Raw genomic sequence first — 12,564 nt, forward strand, 5'->3', positions numbered from 1 at the left:
ATGAGTCAAGCTTTTTATCCTTTGTCATTCAGTCTGTGACATTCAGACTGAATGTTACTGCTGTGGCAGTGGTTCGCTCTTTCTCATGGCCATGTAGTAGTCCACCAGATGGATACCACAATTTATGCATTCATTCTTCCGTCAATGGGCATTTGGATTGTTTCTGGGAGTTCGACACCAGTCTGACCAACATGGCTAAACCCCATCTTTACTAAAAATACTAAAAATTATCTGGGTGTGGTGGTGCATGCCTGTAGTCCCAGCTACTTGAGAGGCTGAGGCACAAGAATCACGGGAAGCCAGGAGATAGAGGTTGTAGTGAGCTGAGCCTGGGTGACAGAGCAAGAGTCTGTCTCAAAAAAAAAAAAAAAGAATAAAGCCACCGTGACCATTATTGTGTCTGTCTTTCAGTGGATACAAGCTCTCATTTTCTGTTGGGTATACATCTGGGGACACAGATGATACATGTGTTCAGTTTTAGTAGATACTGCCAAAAATTTTCAAAAGAGGATATACCAATTTAAAATCCTATTAGCAAGATACATGAGAGCTCTAGTTGTTCCACATTCTCTGACCAAACTTTTAGCTTTTTAGTGCTTGCAGTTCTGGAGTGGGTGAAGTAGTACCTAATTATGGTTTTAATCTACAAGAAATCCTAATTAAATGTCACCTATTTTATGAAAGATCTTGGAGATACAGAAACTCTGTCTACAGCAGTTTAAGGTGACAGTGAAACAGGAACACATTATTTATTTGACATCAACTAGAAAGTTAGGAGGAAATAGGCTGATGAGTACATTTTCCAGATAACCGAAGCTTACACTGCAAACATTCACACTTATTTTATGCCCTTTAGGTAAACATTTGTGAAAGGCTACAACGGAAAGAAATGAATTCAAATTGCTCCATGCTGTATTCATGCCTGAACATGCCCACAGAGACCCAAAAATCCTGAATCATTTCTGCACCAAATCTGAAGCCCACCAAAGCTTCTCACTGCCTTCATTATCTCCCTCCCACCCCACCATTTATACTTATGGGATGTGATGGAGGAAGACTGAATCTGGCCAGGAATTTTGAGGAGAATGTAATAAAAATCCATATATGATACCCTGAATTTACTGGGATGTTCTCAAATATTTGACTTTAAACAGGGAATCTACAAAATACAAACACTCAGAATACAAATGGTATCCATAGTTTTAAAATAATTACTGTGATTTTTCATAAAGTCTATTCCAGAGTAAGTTCAATACATGAATTAATGCAGTTACGCCAATTTTACTTCAGTTCCTAGGTTAAACTGTTGAGATAACATAGCAGTAGGGAAGACGAATTAAACAAATTTAAACAAATTAAAACTTAAAAAAAATTACAAATGTAACCATGAATATAAGCTGATTATAAAAACGTGAAAACCACACAAAAATGAAAATCCTTTTCTCTCCCCCATCCTCCATGACCCAACTTACTTTTCTTCCCTCTAGTAACTACACTATCAGATTGGTCTAAATAATCCCAGATCTTTTTATGCATTTACAAAGAAGTATTTACTTTATACATATATACATACATATCACACATTCACATACCTATATGTGTATAAAAATATATATAAATACATAAGCCTATATACACATATGCATAATTTGTTTTCATAAATGGGACAATAGTATAGATTACACTGAAAAATTCTTCTCCACCAAAGAAAATATCTTGGGAATATTTCTATGTCAGTACATATAGATCTACTTTGTTCTTTTTAACAACTATATAGATTTTTTTTAAAAAAATTCAACACTTCAGTTGAATGAATATAGACTTATAAAATATGTAAACAGTATAGGAGGGCATTGAGAGGAAAGTTAAGGTCCTCCAACTTCTTTCCTGAGCTCCCATTTCCATTCTCCAGAAGCGATTACTATTACATTCTTATGCATCTTTTTAGAAATCTTCTTGCATCTTGACAAGCATATATACCTTTTTTTGTTAAGAAGAAGGGCATGATATTAAACAGGTCACTCTAGAACTTGCTTTTGTGTCTAAAACTGTATCTTAAACACTTTTTGTGGTAGTGCATATGTGTCTACCTCATTCTAATCGCTACTAACCATTCCATTGTGTAAATGGACCACAGTTGACATAATCATTCCTCTACTGAAAGAAATTGAGGTTGTTTTCAGTTTTTTCCTATTTTAAATAATGCTACAAAATACATCCTAGCAATATAAGGTCTTGCCAAATGGTATACACATTTTTAATTACTGCTAATTGTCTTCCCAAAAGATTGTACTAATTTACATATACCCTAACAGTGTGTAACAGAGTCCTCCCCATGCTAAGGAAGACAGATTTGTAAAAAGCTGAAAGATTGCGTCCTCTGCTGCACAATCTACTAATTGATACATACAAGTGAGCTATAAGGGAGGTCCCCAGCGATCTACCCAAGGGTCACACTCATTTTAATTAATAATCTGAATAAGCACACAGATGGCAAGACAAGCACATTGGAAGGTAAAATAAAGCTGCTCAGGGGGTTAGCCTAACAGGACAGGTGACAGAATCAAGATGTCACCAAAAAATCTTGAAAATTAGCAATTATGAGACACACTCATGAGATTAAATTCAACATAGACAATTCAGGATCCTACACTTAGATACAAAATACAAATTACTCAAGGATAACAAGGTCAGGTGCTGTAAAGAAGGATTCACCTCCCTTTTTACACATTAGGAAATTGAGGCACAGAGACACTGAATTGTCAACTAGAGGGTGGTAGAGCTGAGGTCTGAACCCACGTTTCTTTGACTCCACAATAGTCTCCATTATATCACGGTGTTGCCCCACAGCTAAATATCAGAACATACGAAAAAGATGAGGGTGGGCAAAGTAGCATATTGGAGGTTTGTAATGAGTCATCAGGGTCCATAAGAGGAGGTAGAATGTCTACAGCAAGGAAGGGGATGAGCCGGTTCCACTCTGTGGCTGTGTGGAGCATGCCCAGAGCCCTGTGTTCAGTTCTGAGCACTTCAGTCCAAAAGGTTCATTAACAACCTCACATGTGTCCAAGGAACAGCAATAAGGATGACAATGATAGAACTGATCCTGTGTCTTAGGAGGAAAACAACAGATGTCACATGGAAGAGGGCTCAGACTTACACCCTGGGGCTATGGAGAACATAAATAGAAATTTTGAGTGGAAAATACAGACGACAGTTCCATGTGGCACTTCAACTGGCAACAGCGAAGGCAACCACCTGGGTTTGTGAAATGGCAGTGGACATTTCTGAATCCAATTGGGCCAAGTGCAAAGGAGACCTAAGGAACAGTGCCAAGTTCAGCTGCTGATTACCCACTGCAAGTCCTTTATCGTGGAGTCTGTTCATTCCCAACAGGCTACTGTAAATATATGCCTGATGTTGCTAAATGTAGACAATGGTTAGAGAAGATTTTTCCAAATGAATTTGCAAAACTTACTGTAAAAAATTCACCCAAACAGGGCCAGGCATAGTGGTCACGCCTATAATCCCAGCACTTTGGGAGGCCAAGGCAAGTGGATCACTTCAGGTCAGGAGTTCAAGATCAGCCTGGCCAACATGGTGAAACCCTGTCTCTACTAACAATTAAAAAAAGATGTGTGCCTGTAGTCCCACCTACTCGGGAGGCTGAGGCAGGAGAACTGCTTGAACCTGGGAGGTGGAGGTTGCAGTGACCTGAGATCCCGCCACTGCACTCCAGTCTAGGCTGCATCTGAATGAGACTGCATCTCAAAAAAAGAAAATTCACCCAAACAAGAAGCTGGAATTAATGAGGGTCAAGGAACAGCAGGGGAAAAAGAGGACAAGAAAATACAAAAGAGAGGTGAAAGGGGTCAAATAAAACAAAGAAAAGAAAGCTGTACCAGAAAATGTTACATAGCCAAAATTCCCAGAGCAGAGAAATATGCAACAACAATGTGTGGCCTTGCAACTTTTGAAATTGATCTTAAAGAAGCACAAAGATTTTCTGCTCAAAAATTCTGTGGTGCCTCAGTAACAGAAAAGGAAGAAACTATCATTCAGGAAGACTTTACAGATGACATAATTGACGTTATTCAGGAAAACTGGCAAGAGGTAGATGACAGCACTGAAGATCTTGGAGAAGTAAAGAAGTGGTTTTGAAAATTTGTCTGTTTTTAATGACCTGAGCTTAATCTTGATATGGCCAAGGGGAGACAGGCCTTTTTTAAAAAAATGTATATATGATTTGGCGTGGTGCCTCAAGCCTGTAATCCCAGCACTTTGGGAGGCCAAGGCAGGCAGATCACCTGAGGTTAGGAGTTCAAGACAGCCTGACCGACATGGTAAAACCCTGTTTCTACTAAAAATACAAAAAATTAGCCAGTTGTGGGGCAGGTGCCTATAATCCCAGATACTCAGTGGGAGGCTGAGGCAGGAGAATCGCTGGCACCCAGGAGGTGGACGTTGCAGTGAGCTGAGATCGAGCCACTGCACTCCAGCCTGGGTGACAAAAGTGAAGCTCCTTCTCAAAAAAAAAAGTATATTTATATTCTGTAGTAAAACTGCAGACTACCCTCGTCCTTGGCATTTTCACTGTTCTGTACAAGGCTGCTTGTTTTTCTATTGCCGAAGTCAGATAAACAGGGAGACTGTCACAGTTACGCATGGAGTAGAATTCAGTCAAATAAAAAATTTTGGTCATTTACTACTGACTTTTTTCTTTCTCTCTTTTTAACTTTATTTTTGTAAAAATCCTGTAGACTTTTTGTGGGAAGCATTTCTGATGACTACATATCTAAAGTTGAGTGATTTTTTTAAAAGCATTTGAATTTGGCTTCCTCACCAGTAATACATCTTCTTGCTTCTTTGATGTGATAGTCTTGAGATGGGTGAGAATCTAATACATTTGTGGATGAATGTGCTTCACTGTTACCAAGTCCACTCTGTGTGCACAATAACATACTGTTGGTAGGAGTTTTTTGAGCTACTCTGGAGGTTATTCGGTAAATTATATTCAAAACCTTAAAACCACATGTGCTGTTTGAACCAGTAAGCCCCTCTCTTTGATACTATTCTAAAGAAATAACCAGTTTCGCATAAAACTTATGGATGAAGGTGTTCATTACAATGTTATTTACAATATAAAAATTTACAAGTATAAAATGATACAAATGAACAACTGGGAAATAAAGCAGTGATCGTGCATCATGTGGTAGAGTATTATGCATATGGCTAAAAATCGCTATTTCCTAAGAAAACCTGGAAGTGGGCTGGGCACGGTGGCTCACACCTGTAATTCCAGCACTTCCGGAGGCCAAGGTGGGTAGATCACCTAAGGTCAGGAGTTTGAGACCAGCTTGGCCAACATGGTGAAACCCAGTCTCTACCTAAAATACAAAAATTAGCTGGGCCATGGTGGCAGGTATCTGTAACCCCAGCCATTCAGGAGGCTAAGGCAAGAGAATCGCTTGAGCCCGGAAGGCAGAGGTTTCAGTGAGCTGAGATTGTGCCACTGCACTCCAGACTGGGCAAGAAGAGCAAGACTCTATCTCAAAACAAAAACAAAAACAAAAAAATGAAAACTTGGAAACATGTTTGGTGATTTCAAGTTGAGGCAGACCTCAGATACATTTTAGACATTTATTATCAACACTGTTCTGAGTAGAAGGCCACTCAGAGAGGCTAGAGGTTCTTGTCCTGGCTATAAATTGTGTGAGTAATCTTACTAACCAAATAAAAACAATACACATCCAGGCTTAAAAGACAGTTTGGGAAAAAGCAATTGAAACATATCTTTCTCACAAGAGAAACTGAACAGTTTTAATGAGTGCATTGGATGAATTTAAACTAAGTCAGGTGCTGCAAATTGAAAAGAAGACTTGTGGGTTTTTTAAAATTGATTAATTAATTAATTAATTTTGAGACAGTCTCACTCTGTTGCACAGGCTGGAATTCAGTGGCGCGATCTCCGCTCACTGAAACCTCTGCCTCCCGGGTAAAAGCAATTCTCCTGCCTCAGCCTGCCAAGTAGCTGGGACTACAGGCGTGCGCCACCATGCCTGTGTATTTTTAGTAGAGACAGGGTGTCATTATGTTGGCCAAGCTGGTCTCGAACTCCTGACCTCATGATCTACCTGCCTTGGCCTTCCAATGTACTGGGATTACAGGCACGAGCTACCGCGCCAGGCTGACCTGTGGTGTTTTAAATTGCTATAGACACCTTTAAGACACTTAGAACCCATGAAACCGTTGTTTATTGCCATACAAATTACAATTTTTTTTTTTTTTTTGAGACAGAGTCTCACTCTGTTGCCCAGGCTGGAGTGCAATGGCATGATCTTGGCTCACTACAACCTCTGCCTCCCAGGTTCAAGTGATTCTGTCTCAGCCTCCTGAGTAGCTGGGACTACAGCTGAGTGCTACCACACCTGGCTAATTTTTGTATTTTTAGTAGAAATAGGGTTTCACCATATTCACCATATTCACCAGGCTGGTCTCGAACTCCTGACCTCGTGATCTGCCTGCCTCAGCCTCCCAAAGTGCTGGGATTACAAGAGTGAGCCACCACACTCAGCTGCAAATGACAATCTTGAATGACTGTTATTAAAAATAAAAAATGTGTAATAGAGATGTAAATTTAAAAAATGGGATTCTGCATTAACTGAATTTTACTAAATATAATTACATAGTGAAGCAAATTAACTGCTTTGGGGGTGTGGTATAATGGGAATATGTATTCAGTCTTTGTTTCTGGTTTCTAGCACAGAGCTCCTGAGTGATCAGGGTGGCAGAAGCATCTTTTGTTCTAAGGAGGGCGGCTCTCAGGGGGTTCCTAGATAGCTGAGGATGCGGGGTGGCTGCCACAAAGACTAAGCCTTGATTAGAAACTTGGAACTTTCAGCCCCATACCCCAACCTCCAGGGTAAGAGACAGTTTGAAGATTGAGCCAGTCATTCATGGCCAATGATTTAATTTATCATGCCTACGCAGCCGGGCATGGCATCTCACACCTATAATCCCAGCACTTTGGGAAGCTGAGGTGGGCAGATCACCTGAGGTCAGGAGTTTGAGACCAGCCTGACCAACATGGTGAAACCCTGCCTCTACTAAAAACATAAAAATTAGCTTGATGCAGTAGTGGGAGCCTGTAATCCCAGCTACTTGGGAAGCTGAGGCAGGAGAATCATTTGAATCGAGGAGGCAGAGGTTGCAGTGAGCTGAGATAGTGCCATTGCACTCCAGCCTGGATGACAAGAGCAAACCTCCATCTCAAAAAAAAAATCATGCCTACCTGATGAAACCTCTATACAAACCCCTAAATCATGGGGCTTAGGAAGCTTCCATGTTGGGGAACATATTGAGATACTCAGAGTCCAGATACAACTGGGGAAGGTGTGGAAGCTCCACGCCTTGGCCTATGCATGTCTTCCATTTGGTTCTTCTTGAGCTGTACTCTTTATAACAGACTAATCCCCGGTATTGGTCCATAGCCTCTTAGGAACTGGGCTACACAGCAGGAGGTGAGCGGTGGGTGAGCAAAGCTTCATCTCTATTAGCAGCCACTCCCCATCACTTATATTACCACCTGAGCTCCACCTCCTTTCAGATCAGCAGCAGCATTAGATTCTCAAAGGATCATGAACCCTATTGTGAAGTGCACATACGAGGGATCTAGGTTGTGGGGTCCTTATGAGAATCCAACGCCTGATGATTTGTCACTGTCTCCTGTAACCCCCAGATAGAACTGTCTAGTTGCAGGAAACAAGCTCAGGCCTCCACTAATTCCATGTTATGGTGAGTTGTATAATTATTTCAGTATACATTACAATGTAATAATAATGGAAGTAAAGTGCGCAGTAAATGTAATGTGCTCGAATCATCCTGAAACCATGTCCCACTGCCTGGTCCATGGAAAAACTGTCTTCCACAAAACTAGTCCTGGTGTCAAAAAGGTTGGGGACTGCTGCTTTATAATATATCGGCAGTAGTAAGAAAAGTCATTTCATGAGTTCTGTGAGTGATTTTAGGGAGTTATGGAAGCTGAGAAGGAGGCTGTGGTAACTGTGACTTTGTAGCCAGGCTGTTCATAAATGTGGAATGTGGGTAACCTGGGGACCCAATACTTTTGACTGGCTTCTGAAGTGAGGACAGTCTTGTGGAACTGAGCCCTTAAACCTGTGGAATCTGACACTAACTCTAGGTAGCTGGTGTCAGAACTGAATTGTAGGACACTCAGTTGGTGTCAGAATTGATTGGTGTCAGGATGAAAAAAATCCTCTCAAGGGGGTATCAAGTTCCTCATTACTGGAGATATACTCAAGCAGGTACAGATCAGCTTACTGTTGGCAAAGCTGATGCAGGAACTCATGCATAGGGAAGCGGATTGGCCCAGATGAATTCTCAGGCAGGAAAGTATGGTCCATTTGATGGATGCCAATCTGCAAACTGTTAATTAGCCCATGACAAAGTGTACAGGAAACCTTTACAGTGTTCTGACATGCCTGTGCCATCTAAGTACACGCTCGGTGAATTCATCTCATGAAACAGCGTCCAGACAAATCAGGATGATATCCAATTACCTGGTGAGTTGCATAAAGTGAATTCTGTGTACTAGTTATGCAGAGCAGGACCACATATTTAATTTCCTGCAACTGACTGGAAATTAAAAAGACAGCCTGAGAAGCACTGCTCAGAGGCTCGCCTCACTGGCTGTTGCTGGTAAGGGCTTTCTGACGACCTCATCTTTTTTTTTTTTGAGATAGTCTTGCTCAGCTGCCCCCAGGCTGCAGTGCAGTGGTATGATCTCAGCTCACTGCAACCACAGTCTCCTGGATTCAAGTGATTTTCTCGTCTCAGCATCCCAAGTAGCTGGAATTACAGGCACCTGCCATCATTCCTGGCTAATTTTTGTATTTTGGTAGAGACAGGGTTTCACCTCGTTGATGAGGCTCGTCTTGAACTCCTGACCTCAGGTCATCCACCTGCCTCGGCCTCCCAAAGTGCTAGGACTACAGGTATGAGTCACTGTGTCCGGCCAGATGACCCCATCTTAACTAGGACTCTTCCTGTTTATTTGTACCATGGTCCTCTGTTTTCTCCATAGTAATTACCAACATTTGCAATCCTTCTATGTGTTTGTATTGGTTACTGATGGCTCTCCCTGCCATCTGTAGGCCCCTAGGAGCAAGGACCTCAGCAGGCTTATTCAATCCTGTATCCAGCGCTCAGCCTGTCTGGCACTAGAAAATGACCCTGTGAATGCCAGTTGAATAAATATTTTGTCACATTATATGAAAAGCACTCCCGATATAAGTTTTGTTTTTGTTAATGGCAGGCTAGGTTATTCATATCAACCCTCCCACCTAAAAAACTAAAAGTGCTAGAAAAATATTTAAATCATCTCCTTAAAAGCACTGAATGCCAGGCACAGCAAGGTGGGTGGATCATGAGGTCAGGAGTTCGAGACCAGTCTAGCCACCACGTGGTGAAATCCTGTCTCTACTAAAAATACAAAAATTAGCTGGGCATGGTAGCACATGCCTGTAATCCCAGCTACTCAGGTGGCTGAGGTAGGAGAATTGCTTGAACCCAGGAGGCGGAGGTTGCACTGAGCTGAGATCGCGCCACTGCACTCCCGCCTGGGGGACAGAACAAGACTCCATCTTGGGAAAAAGAAAAAAGCACTGGAGTACTTACCAGATAGTAGGAATTGCCAACTAAAATTGAAAGCAAGTGGGAATCCAGAGAGGTAAATGCAGCATGAAAGTCTTTTTTGGCTTGAGGACGTTTGTCAATCCCAGCAAAATTGAACTTGGGTTTTGGTGAGCTTGTGGGGGACAAAGAATCAAATCCCAAGACCCACTGAGGTAGGCAAGTCCAATAGGAGCCCTGCCCCACATTATGCTAGGATCCCAAGGGCTATATACTCAAGGAACAGGGAATCAGAAGAAACCACCTCCACCACCAAAACTACAAAGAAGTTGTCACAGCACTGAGCAGAGCTGAGCAGCAGAATGTCTCTGAGGTGTGGTGACCATAAGCCAGCTTTCACATAAACCTGCAGGTCTAATCTGCAGCACTTTGGTAGTTTAAAAGGTCTCAAGCTGGGTATTTAGTTTAAAGGCACGTGGCAAAAGCAAACATAAGTCCTCCCTACCAAAAAGCAATTCATCTTGGGCCTCATATTATTCCTAAAAAGTAATTTTCAGGAACAACAAATGGTACATAATCAGGCAACCTAGCATAAAGAAGCACGTTACATGAAGAACATAGGCCAGGAGCATAGGCACGTTACAATTAAACAACAGCCACAGAAACTTCACATATTGAAATTCTCAGTCACAGATGATAAAACCATTACATTATGCTTAAAGAAATAAAAGACAAATTTGACATTATCTCAAGGGAACAGTAAACTATAAAAAGTGACCAAGTGGCCGGGCACGGTGGCTCACGCCTGTAATGCCAGCACTTTGGGAGGTCAAGGCGGGTGGATCACCTGAGGTCAGGAGTTTGAGACCAGCCTGGCCAACATGGAGAAACCCTGTCTCTACTAATAATACAAAATTAGTAGGGCATGGTGGCTCATGCCTGTAATCCCAGCTACTCGGGAGGCTGTGGCAGGAGAATTGCTTGAACTCGGGAGGTGGAGGTTGTGGTGAGCTGAGATTGCACCATTGCACTCCAGCCTGGGCAACAAGAATGAATCTCCATTTCAAAAAAATAAATAAATAAAGTGACCAAGCAACCTTGGATTAGGCAATGGTTTCACAGCTATGACAACAAAAGTGCAAGTAATGAAAGAAAAATAAACTAGACATGATCTAATTTTACAGCTTTTGTGCTTCAAAGGACACAGTCAAGAAAGTGAAAAGATAACCCACAGAATGGGAGAACATTTTTGCAAATCATATATCTGATAAGGGTCTAATTATCTAGACTATATTAAAAACTCATACAATTCAATAATAAAAGGACAAATAACTCAATAATGAAATTTGCAATTTGTTTGTTCATCGGTTTGAGAGTTTTTAAGCAGCTATATATAGTGAGTCTTTTACTGCACTAACAGCTTTAACTAATTCAGAGCAAGTCAGTTGTTTTTTCCCTTTAGATGTCAGGTGCCCATAAGGTCTTTTAGGAAGTGAAGTCACATTGGCCAAAAACTTTTAACTGAAGACCATCAATACAAAACAGCCAAGGTGCTCCAATGGAGCACTCATGCTCAGCAGTTTTGGTGGAAATAAAACCTAAAACAGTATTTGATCCTTGATACTGTATTTCCAGAGAAGCAATCTGGGACAGGACTGTGCTTTGAACACAACAGACTGCAGTGATTTGTGAAGTCAGTAACTCCTCCAAACTGTTCCCAAGATGTCGACTGAATTGACCAACGCTACATTGCTGGTGAGTTGTAAGGCCATGATTTGAACCCTGGGAAGTCTGACTCTTAAGCCACTCCTGATCATGACCCAAGCACAGGTCATTTCTAATCTGTGGCTGGGTTCCAGAACCTATCCTCTGGTGACATAGCCAGGTGGGCAGTGTTTGATCACCAAATGTATGGTGATTAAGAATTACATGAAGGCCCCATTGATGTCTTTCCTGGGAGGTGTATACTTTTTTCCAGACACTGGACCCGGCAGGGGCAGAGTTGTGCTTACGTAGGGTGACAAAGTCCAGTGTGGTTTGTTCATTTTAGACGGGGCTGAAGTTCTGCAAAATTTTGGTAGCAGAAAGATGTCTTGAGGTATACAGCCTCCAGGGGCTCTGCTACTTTGGTTTTCAAAGTAGAAACTCAGCATGGTGGCCACTAGCTTTCCAAGCACTTGAAAGCAAAGACTCAATGCCTCTGTGCCTGGCTTAGCTCCTGGGAACCCTTGGCTGCCTGAGCTTGTCACGGTAAGGTTACCTAGTCCCAGGGGCCAGGTCATTTGGGGAGGGCTTGTTTCTAAGGTTCAGAAGCAAAATTCTCCATGAGTTCCTTCTTCTATGTTGGTCAGTTAACATCATTCTGAACAAGAAGTATGTGGGTACCTATTCAGGGGCCCAGCCCCCATTTGGCTCACATGTCAGTGTTGAGGGTACATGCCAGGTGAATGTGTATAGCTAAGGCCAAAGGTGAAAATGAGCAGTAACTTCCCAAATGCCGTGGGCTTTCAAGTTAAATGCATAGCTCTTCAGCAAGAATTTGCATTAGGAGGTGGTCAGGAGAAGACTGGCAATGTGGCAGTGGTAAAGTGGTGACAGCAACAATAACCATCAATAGCATCATAAATAGCACTTCCTGAATGCTTACCATGTGCCAGGCATAGTGCTAAGAGTTTTACAAGTACAGCTCACTGAATGCTTGCAATAATCTTGAGACAGTTTCTAATTTACAGATGAAAAAAACTGAGGCTCAGGGAAGCTGGGATCCTTGCCCAGGGTCAGGGTGGGGGAGCCAGAGCTATGATGAATTACCGTGCAAAAAGGCAGCAAAGAAGAAAAAGACTGGGGAGCTTTTGCCATACTCTGCAGTTTAAAGGTAGACCTCACAGAATAGAGAGGGTAGTGACAGTTTTA

General features: G+C 41.9%; 1 protein-coding gene and 1 pseudogene across 4 annotated transcripts in view; one reads left to right on the forward strand and one right to left on the reverse strand.

Annotated features, from left to right (window-relative positions):
* The window catches only part of GARNL3 (GTPase activating Rap/RanGAP domain like 3), a 179,976-nt gene that overhangs the window by 88,872 nt on the left and 78,540 nt on the right, over positions 1–12,564 (reverse strand). The gene's annotated exons all lie outside the window — the stretch shown is intronic.
* On the forward strand, positions 3,257–4,161 carry LOC108318217 (annotated as a pseudogene).

Source organism: Cebus imitator, unplaced genomic scaffold (genome assembly GCF_001604975.1).
Source record: "Cebus imitator isolate Cc_AM_T3 unplaced genomic scaffold, Cebus_imitator-1.0 Scaffold216, whole genome shotgun sequence".
NCBI lineage: Eukaryota > Metazoa > Chordata > Mammalia > Primates > Cebidae > Cebus > Cebus imitator.